We start from the raw sequence: 7,678 nt of genomic DNA on the forward strand, positions 1-7,678 counted from the left end.
AGGAAATAAATAATATTTTTTTACACGTAGAAATAAGTAAATTTGACCCAATGACACGTCAAGCCCACATGTCTTACTATGTAGTATATTGGGAGTAGTTTTATTGGGAGTTGCAAAACCAACACCGGAACTCCTTTGCGGATGATAATTCACGGGATGATTGGTGAACGACAGTTGATCCAATGGTTCTCCTGTACACAGCGGACACGATGAAAGGCTCCGGCGACACGTCGTCCACAAATCGTCTATACATTGTCGTCCGTACACTAGTAGAAAAAAGGGTTTTCGTTCGGGCCTGACCAGCTCATTAGTCCCGGTTCTGCTACGAACCGGGTCAATGAAGGCATTTGTCCCGGTTCGAGAGTCCAGGGGGCCGGCCGAGGCCTCGTGGGCATTGGTCCCGGTTCGTCTGGGCCCATTTGTCCCGGTTCTTGGCACGAATCGGGACCAATGGGCCTTGCTCCTGGCCCACAACCATTGGTCCCGATTCGTGGCAGGAACCGGGATAGAAGGAAGGTCTTTAGTCCCGGTTCCATCCACGAACCGGGACAAATGAGTTGCCTATATATATACCCCATCGCCGGCGAGCAGAGCACTCCACAGTGTTGTGTTTTTTGCTGGCCGACGAGGGGGAGGGCATTGGGTGCTCTAGCTCACCTCCTATGCACATGAGGTGTTCGATGAAATGTCCGAGCCACACTAGTTAAGTTTTCTCCTCTCGAAGCTCGACCTCCGAGCTCCATTTTTCCCGAGATTTGTCTAGGTTTATATTAGCGGTCCGTCACGCTCGTTCCCGTCTTTGCCGCCGTCGATCGCCCGCGCCGATCTCGTCGCCGGGACCACCGTGGTGAGCCTCTTGTTCTTATCTTCTTTCTGGAAAAAAATCTTACTTTACATAGATACTTGTCTAATTTTTTTACTTTTGACACACATAATTATATATAATGCACGCAGATGAACCGGCAATGGATGTACGGTGACAGACACACCTCCGAGTACATTAAGAGCATGCATGATTTTCTCGAAGTGGCTGAGGCAAACAAGCAGAATGGTTTTATGTGCTGTCCATGCCCTAGCTGTGGGAATACGAGGTCTTACTCTGACTCGAAAACCCTTCACACCCACCTGCTTTATAAGGATTTCATGCCACACTATAATGTTTGGACCAAGCACGGAGAAATAGGGGTTATGATGGAAGACAGCGAAGAAGAAGAGGACGATGACAACTATGTGCCCCCTGAATACGGTGATGCTGCAACAGGGGAAGCTGCTGAAGATCAAGAGGAACCAGACGATGTGCCCGATGATGATGATCTCCGCCGGGTCATTGTCGATGCAAGGACGCAATGCGAAAGTGAAAATGAGAAGCTGAAGTTCGATCGCATGTTAGAGGATCACAAAAAGGGTTGTACCCCAATTGCGAAGATGGCAACACAAAGCTCGGTACCGTACTGGAATTGCTGCAGTGGAAGGCAGAGAATGCTGTGCCTAACAAAGGATTTGAGAAGCTACTGAAAATATTGAAGAAGAAGCTTCCAAAGGATAACGAATTGCCCGACAGTACGTACGCAGCAAAGAAGGTCGTATGCTCTCTAGGATTGGAGGTGGAGAAGATACATGCATGCCTTAATGATTGCATCCTCTACCGCGGTGCGTGCAAGGATTTGAACGCATGCCCGGTATGTGGTGCATTGCGGTATAAGATCAGACGAGATGACCCTGGTGATGTTGACGGCGAGCCCCGCGGGAAGAGGGTTCCTGCGAAGGTGATGTGGTATGCTCCTATAATACCACGGTTGAAACGACTGTTCAGAAACAAGAGCATGCCAAGTGATGCGATGGCACAGTAAGGACCGTAAGAAAGACGGGAAGTTGAGAGCACCCGCTGACGGGTCGCAGTGGAGAAGAATCGAGAGAAAGTACTGGGCTGAGTTTGCAAGTGACCCAAGGAACGTATGGTTTGCTTTAAGCGCGGATGGCGTTAATCCTTTCGGGGAGCAGAGCAGCAATCACAGCACCTGGCCCGTGACTCTATGTATGTATAACCTTCCTCCTTAGATGTGCATGAAGCGGAAGTTCATTATGGTGCCAATTCTTATCCAAGACCCTAAGCAACCCGGCAACGACATTGATGTGTACCTAATGCCATTAGTTGAAGAACTTTTACAACTGTGGAATGGAAACGGTGTACGTGCGTGGGATGAGCACAAATAGGAGGAATTTAACCTGCATGCATTGCTGTTTGTAACCATCAACGATTGGCCCGCTCTCAGTAACCTTTCAGGACAGACAAACAAGGTATACCACGCATGCACGCACTGTTTAGCTGACACCGAAAGTTTATACCTGTACAGATGCAGGAAGAATGTGTACCTGGGCCATCGCCGATTTCTCCCGACCAACCATCGATGTCGAAAAAAAGGCAAGCATTTCAAAGGCGAGGCAGATCACCGGAAGAAGCCTGCCATGCGTACCGGTGATCACGTACTTGCTATGGTCTCTGATTTAACGTAATCTTTGAAAAGGGTCCCGGCGGACTAGCTGTTCCGAATGACGCTGAGGGACGCGCACCCATGTGGAAGAAGAAATCTATATTTTGGGACCTACCCTACTGGAAAGACCTAGAGGTACGCTCTTCAATCGACGTGATGCACGTGACGAAGAACCTTTGCGTGAACCTGTTAGGCTTCTTGGGCGTGTATGGGAAGACAAAAGATACACCTGAGGCACGGGAGGACCTGCAACGTTTGCACAAAAAGACGGCATGCCTCCAAAGCAGTATGAAGGTCCTGCCAGCTACGCTCTTACCAAAGAAGAGAAGGAAATCTTTTTTGAATGCCTTCGCAGTATGAAGGTCCCGACTGGCTTCTCGTCGAATATAAAGGGAATAATAAATATTCCAGAGAAAGAGTTTCAGAATCTAAAGTCTCATGACTGCCACGTGATTATGACACAAGTGCTTCCGGTTGCATTGAGGGGGCTTCTACCGGAAAACGTCCGATTAGCCATTGTGAAGCTATGTGCATTCCTCAATACAATCTCTCAGAAGGTGATCGATCCAGAAATCATACCAAGGCTAAGGAGTGATGTGGTGCAATGTCTTGTCAGTTTCGAGCTGGTGTTCCCACCATCCTTCTTCAATATCATGACGCACGTCCTAGTTCATCTAGTGGACGAGATTGTCATTCTGGGCCCCGTATTTCTACACAATATGTTCCCCTTTGAGAGGTTCATGGGAGTACTAAAGAAATATGTCCGTAACCGTGCTAGGCCAGAAGGAAGCATCTCCATGGGCCATCAAACAGAGGATGTCATTGGGTTTTGTGTTGACTTCATTCCTGGCCTTAAGAAGATAGGTCTCCCTAAATCACGGTATGACGGGAGACTGACTGGAAAAGGCACGCTAGGAGCGGACTCAATAATATGCAGGGACGGGTATTCTTGGTCTCAAGCACACTACACAGTTCTACAGAACTCTACCTTGGTGACCCCGTATGTCGATGAACACAAGAACAGTCTGCGCTCCAAACACCCGGAGCAGTGTGCCGACTGGATTACATGTGAACACATCAGGACTTTCAACAGTTGGTTGGAAACACGTCTCAGAGGTGACAACACTGTTTGTGATGAGTTGTACTCGTTGTCCAGGGGACCATCTTCGACTGTATTGACTTACAAAGGATACGAGATAAATGGGAATACATTCTACACGATCGCACAAGATCAAAAGAGCACCAACCAAAACAGCGGTGTCCGCTTTGATGCAGCAACCGAGAGGGGAAAGGACACATATTATGGTTACATAATGGACATATGGGAACTTGACTATGGACATGATTTTAAGGTCCCTTTGTTTAAGTGCAAATGGGTCAATCTGTCAGGAGGCAGGGTACAGGTAGACCCACAGTACGGAATGAAAACAGTGGATCTGAAATGCCTGTTGTAACAGATGAGTTTCCGTATGAAATCCTGATACTTCGAAACAGATTGTCCGTTTTGTACACGAAGTGCATCCAGATTTTTTCGTAACCCTCTCAGCTTTCTTGCACATGCTATGTGGGTGAAATGATGATACCATGCCAACTTTCAACCTTTTCAGAGTTCATTTCCAGTGCTTTTCAATTCCAGGATCTTATAGCTCAAAATAATCAGTAAATACATGTAAAATAACAAATGAAGTCAGAAAGGGTTGAAAATTGATGATGTGGCTTTGAATGGTGCATTTTGAACACAGAAAAACTATGGAGTTCAAATAAGTTCTAAAAAATGAAATCCCTTTGTTACAGACGAGTTTTCGTATGAAACCCTGATACTTCGAAAGAGATTGTCCGTTTTGTACACAAAGTGCATCCAGTTTTTGCCGTAACCCTCTCTACTTTCTTGCACATGCTATGTGGGTGAAATAATGATACCATGCCAACTTTCAACCTTTTCAGAGTTCATTTCTAGTGCTTTTCAATTTCAGGGTCTTATAGCTCAAAATAATCAGTAAATGCATGGAAAATAACAATTATCATAAAATAAAATAAAATAAATAAGTAATTAGAAACAGAATAAAATAAACTTTAATAACATATATAAGTAGAAACAAAATAAAATAAAATAAAATAAACTTTAATAACATAACTAAAATTTATGAAACTAAAATTATCAACGTATTTTCTGTTCAAAACGTTATAAGCAACCTCTAGTATTATTGAAACTAAAATTACATAAAATTGATGCAACTAAAATTATCAAAGTTTTTTCTGTTCAAAATCATTAAAAGCAAAAAGAATTTTCATAAAGAACTTTTTTTGTTAGAAACTTTAATAGCAAAAAAATATCATAAAATAAAATAAATAAGTAATTAGAAAAAAAATAAAATAAAATAAATAAGTATTTTGTTATAAGTAGAAACAAAATAAAATAAATAAAGCAAAAAAGAAAAGAAATAAACTGGGAAAAAATAAAAAATGCCACTTATTGGGCCACCACGGCCTGTATACGACTAGAAACCCATCCATGGGCCAGGATTCAGGTCCGCAGAAGGCCCAGCAGGCCCACAGGCATAGCAGTGTGAGATTAGGCCCACAGGCCTGCAATTCAGACGAGTTCAATGGAGATGGTGGGGCAGGGCTTATAAACAGGTACTGCCGCTCCTCGGCTAGCGAGGTGGGACTAAACATCCCACCGCACCGCGGCTTTGGCAGGCGCGGGCCTTTGGTCCCGGTTGGTAGCACCAACCGCGACTAAAGGGGGGCATTGGTCCCGGTTGGTGCCACGAACCGGTACCAAAGCCCCCCTTCAGTCCCGGTTGGTGCCACCAACCGGGACCATAGGCCTCTGCTTCCCGCCCTTTAGGCTGCTGAAAAGAGGCCTTTGGTCCCGGTTGATGGCACCAACCGGGACTAAGGGGGGGCTTTGGTCCCGGTTGTTGCCACGAACCGGGACTAAAGCCTTTCCTATATAAGCCAGCACTTAGCATTTTTTCAGATTTCATCGCCAGTTGCCGCCCGACGACGCCGACCTCCTCGACGCCGCCAGGTTGCCCCGCCGCCGTCGCCGTCGCCCGTGCCCCCGAGCCCACGCCGACGCCGTCCGCCGCCCCCGAGCCCACGCCGTCGCCCTCTGCCGCCCCCGAGCACGCCCGGCCGCGCCCCTGCGCCACGACCCGCCCCCACCGTCGCCGTCGTCGCCGGCCACGCCCCTGCCCCGGCCCGCGCCACCCACCGTGGCCGTCGCCGACGCCCTCGCCGCCCCCGCCGTCGCCCTCGCCGGCCGCCCCCGATGTGAGCCGCCGCCGCCACGGCTCTGTTTTTCAGTGTTTTTTTTCATATAATGTGTATTATTTTTTTGTTAATTGCATTTTTTTCATATATATAATGTATATATGTATGTGGTAGCTATATGATGAATGGACGTGGCTATGTATGTATGAATATAATGTTCATAGCATTTTTTTGTTTATATATGTTTTTTTCATATATGTATTAATTTTTTATTTAGGTTATGGTTAGTAGATGTCGATTTTAGGGTTAGTGCATTTTAGGTTAGTGTAGAGGAAAAAGTAAAATTAAGTGCTTAGTAGTTGAACTAGTTGATTTAATAAAACTACTTCATTTTACTATATATAGAAGTAGTTTATTTTTAGTAAGTACTAATTTATTTTATTTATAGTAAGTGCTTAGTAGTTGAACTAGTTGATTTAATAAAATTACTTTATTTTACTATATATAGAAGTAATTTATTTTTAGTAAGAAAATTAATAGAACTAGTTTATTTTTTTTAGTTCAAGCAATTATTCCCGCATCGACGTCGACGATGCCTATCCAACATCCTCGTCGTCGACTCGGCGGAGGAGGCCGGCTTGATCAGAGGGGCCATGTCCGGGACTGGGCTCCGCCGGGCTGCTATTGGGAGGTGCTACCTTCCGGGGGGCGTAGGTTGGTGAGGAGCCAGCCCGTCGTTGACCCGATCCTTGTTTGGTGGCGGTGACGGTGCCTAGGCTTCCGGACACCACGGAGGTGGTACGTCACCGTGTCAGCGAGGAGGACGAGCACGTCCGTCGCTACATGGTTGCGTTGGAGGGCAGGTTCAACAATACCTGGCAGGTTCTTCAGGGATCTCACTGGAGCTATAATCCTGTGATGGTTCCTTCCCTTTGGGTGTCCACCGCCCGCACCGATACCTGTCGGGCGCTACGGTTCTAGTTGTACTAGCGATGCTATATGTATGATAGTATTCGAGGTGTATTAGTGATAGTATTCGACGATGTACGGACGCAAGAGATGATATAGTTTTGCTTATAATTGAATGCATGCTAATTTGAATACTACTTTATTTTACGATTTGGTTTTGCTTATTAAATGATCAAATTGGAAAACTACTCCTACTTTGAATGCTAAAATTGCAGAGCACTATGCAAGGCGTATGCATATGATTAGTTGATAGCTTATAGGGTTTTTGTTGTCGCAGAAATCTAGGAGACCCTCTCCATCATCCCCGCCGTCGTCCCCGTCACCGACCCCCTCCGACCTCGAGGCGAGACCAGCCAAATCCTTTTTTAGAAAGATAACTAAACGATATTTCCGGTTGACTTTAAGTCTGTCGAGTCTCCACCATATATGAGAGTACGAAGAATCCCGACTGTTGTCGTGGGGTAGCTTCTCCTTCGTTCCCGTGTGCTAGACAATTTGGTGTAATGCACTCAGGAACGAAAGGAGGAGCTACCATCACCGACGGTCACAAATGTCAGAGAGGAATCAACGAGGGAGAGTTCCACCATATATATATGAGAGGACGAAGAATCCCGACTGTTGTCGTGGGGGTCGCTTCTCCTTCGTTCCTGTGTGCTAGACATTTTGGTGTAATGCACTCGGGGACGAATGGAGGAGCGACCATCACCAACGGTCGAATGTATACACCACGTGAGCTGAGAGTTTTCAAGAAAAGACTCGACAAACCGATAGTCAACCCGTGATGAATAATAATGATCTAATTTAGTTTTTGTAGTACATATATTTAATTGTACAAGTTTAATCTTTGAATTCTGAACGTAGGAAATGTCGTCACCGGACGACAAAAGTCTCCCGGGGAAATGCGGCTGGTGCCACGACGATCGAGGTATGTGCGACAGGCCTCACCTGGACGATGATCGACGCTTCAACATTAAGCTCGAGGAGACCTTCGATGTTGA

The 7,678-nt window shown here is 46.1% G+C and overlaps 1 pseudogene; it reads left to right on the forward strand.

Moving 5' to 3' along the window:
• Window positions 1–422: 422 nt before the first annotated feature.
• Window positions 423–554, forward strand: LOC123171687 (uncharacterized; annotated as a pseudogene).
• Window positions 555–7,678: the final 7,124 nt, after the last annotated feature.

Source organism: Triticum aestivum, chromosome 7D, assembly GCF_018294505.1.
Source record: "Triticum aestivum cultivar Chinese Spring chromosome 7D, IWGSC CS RefSeq v2.1, whole genome shotgun sequence".
In the NCBI taxonomy this organism is placed as follows: Eukaryota; Viridiplantae; Streptophyta; class Magnoliopsida; order Poales; family Poaceae; genus Triticum; species Triticum aestivum.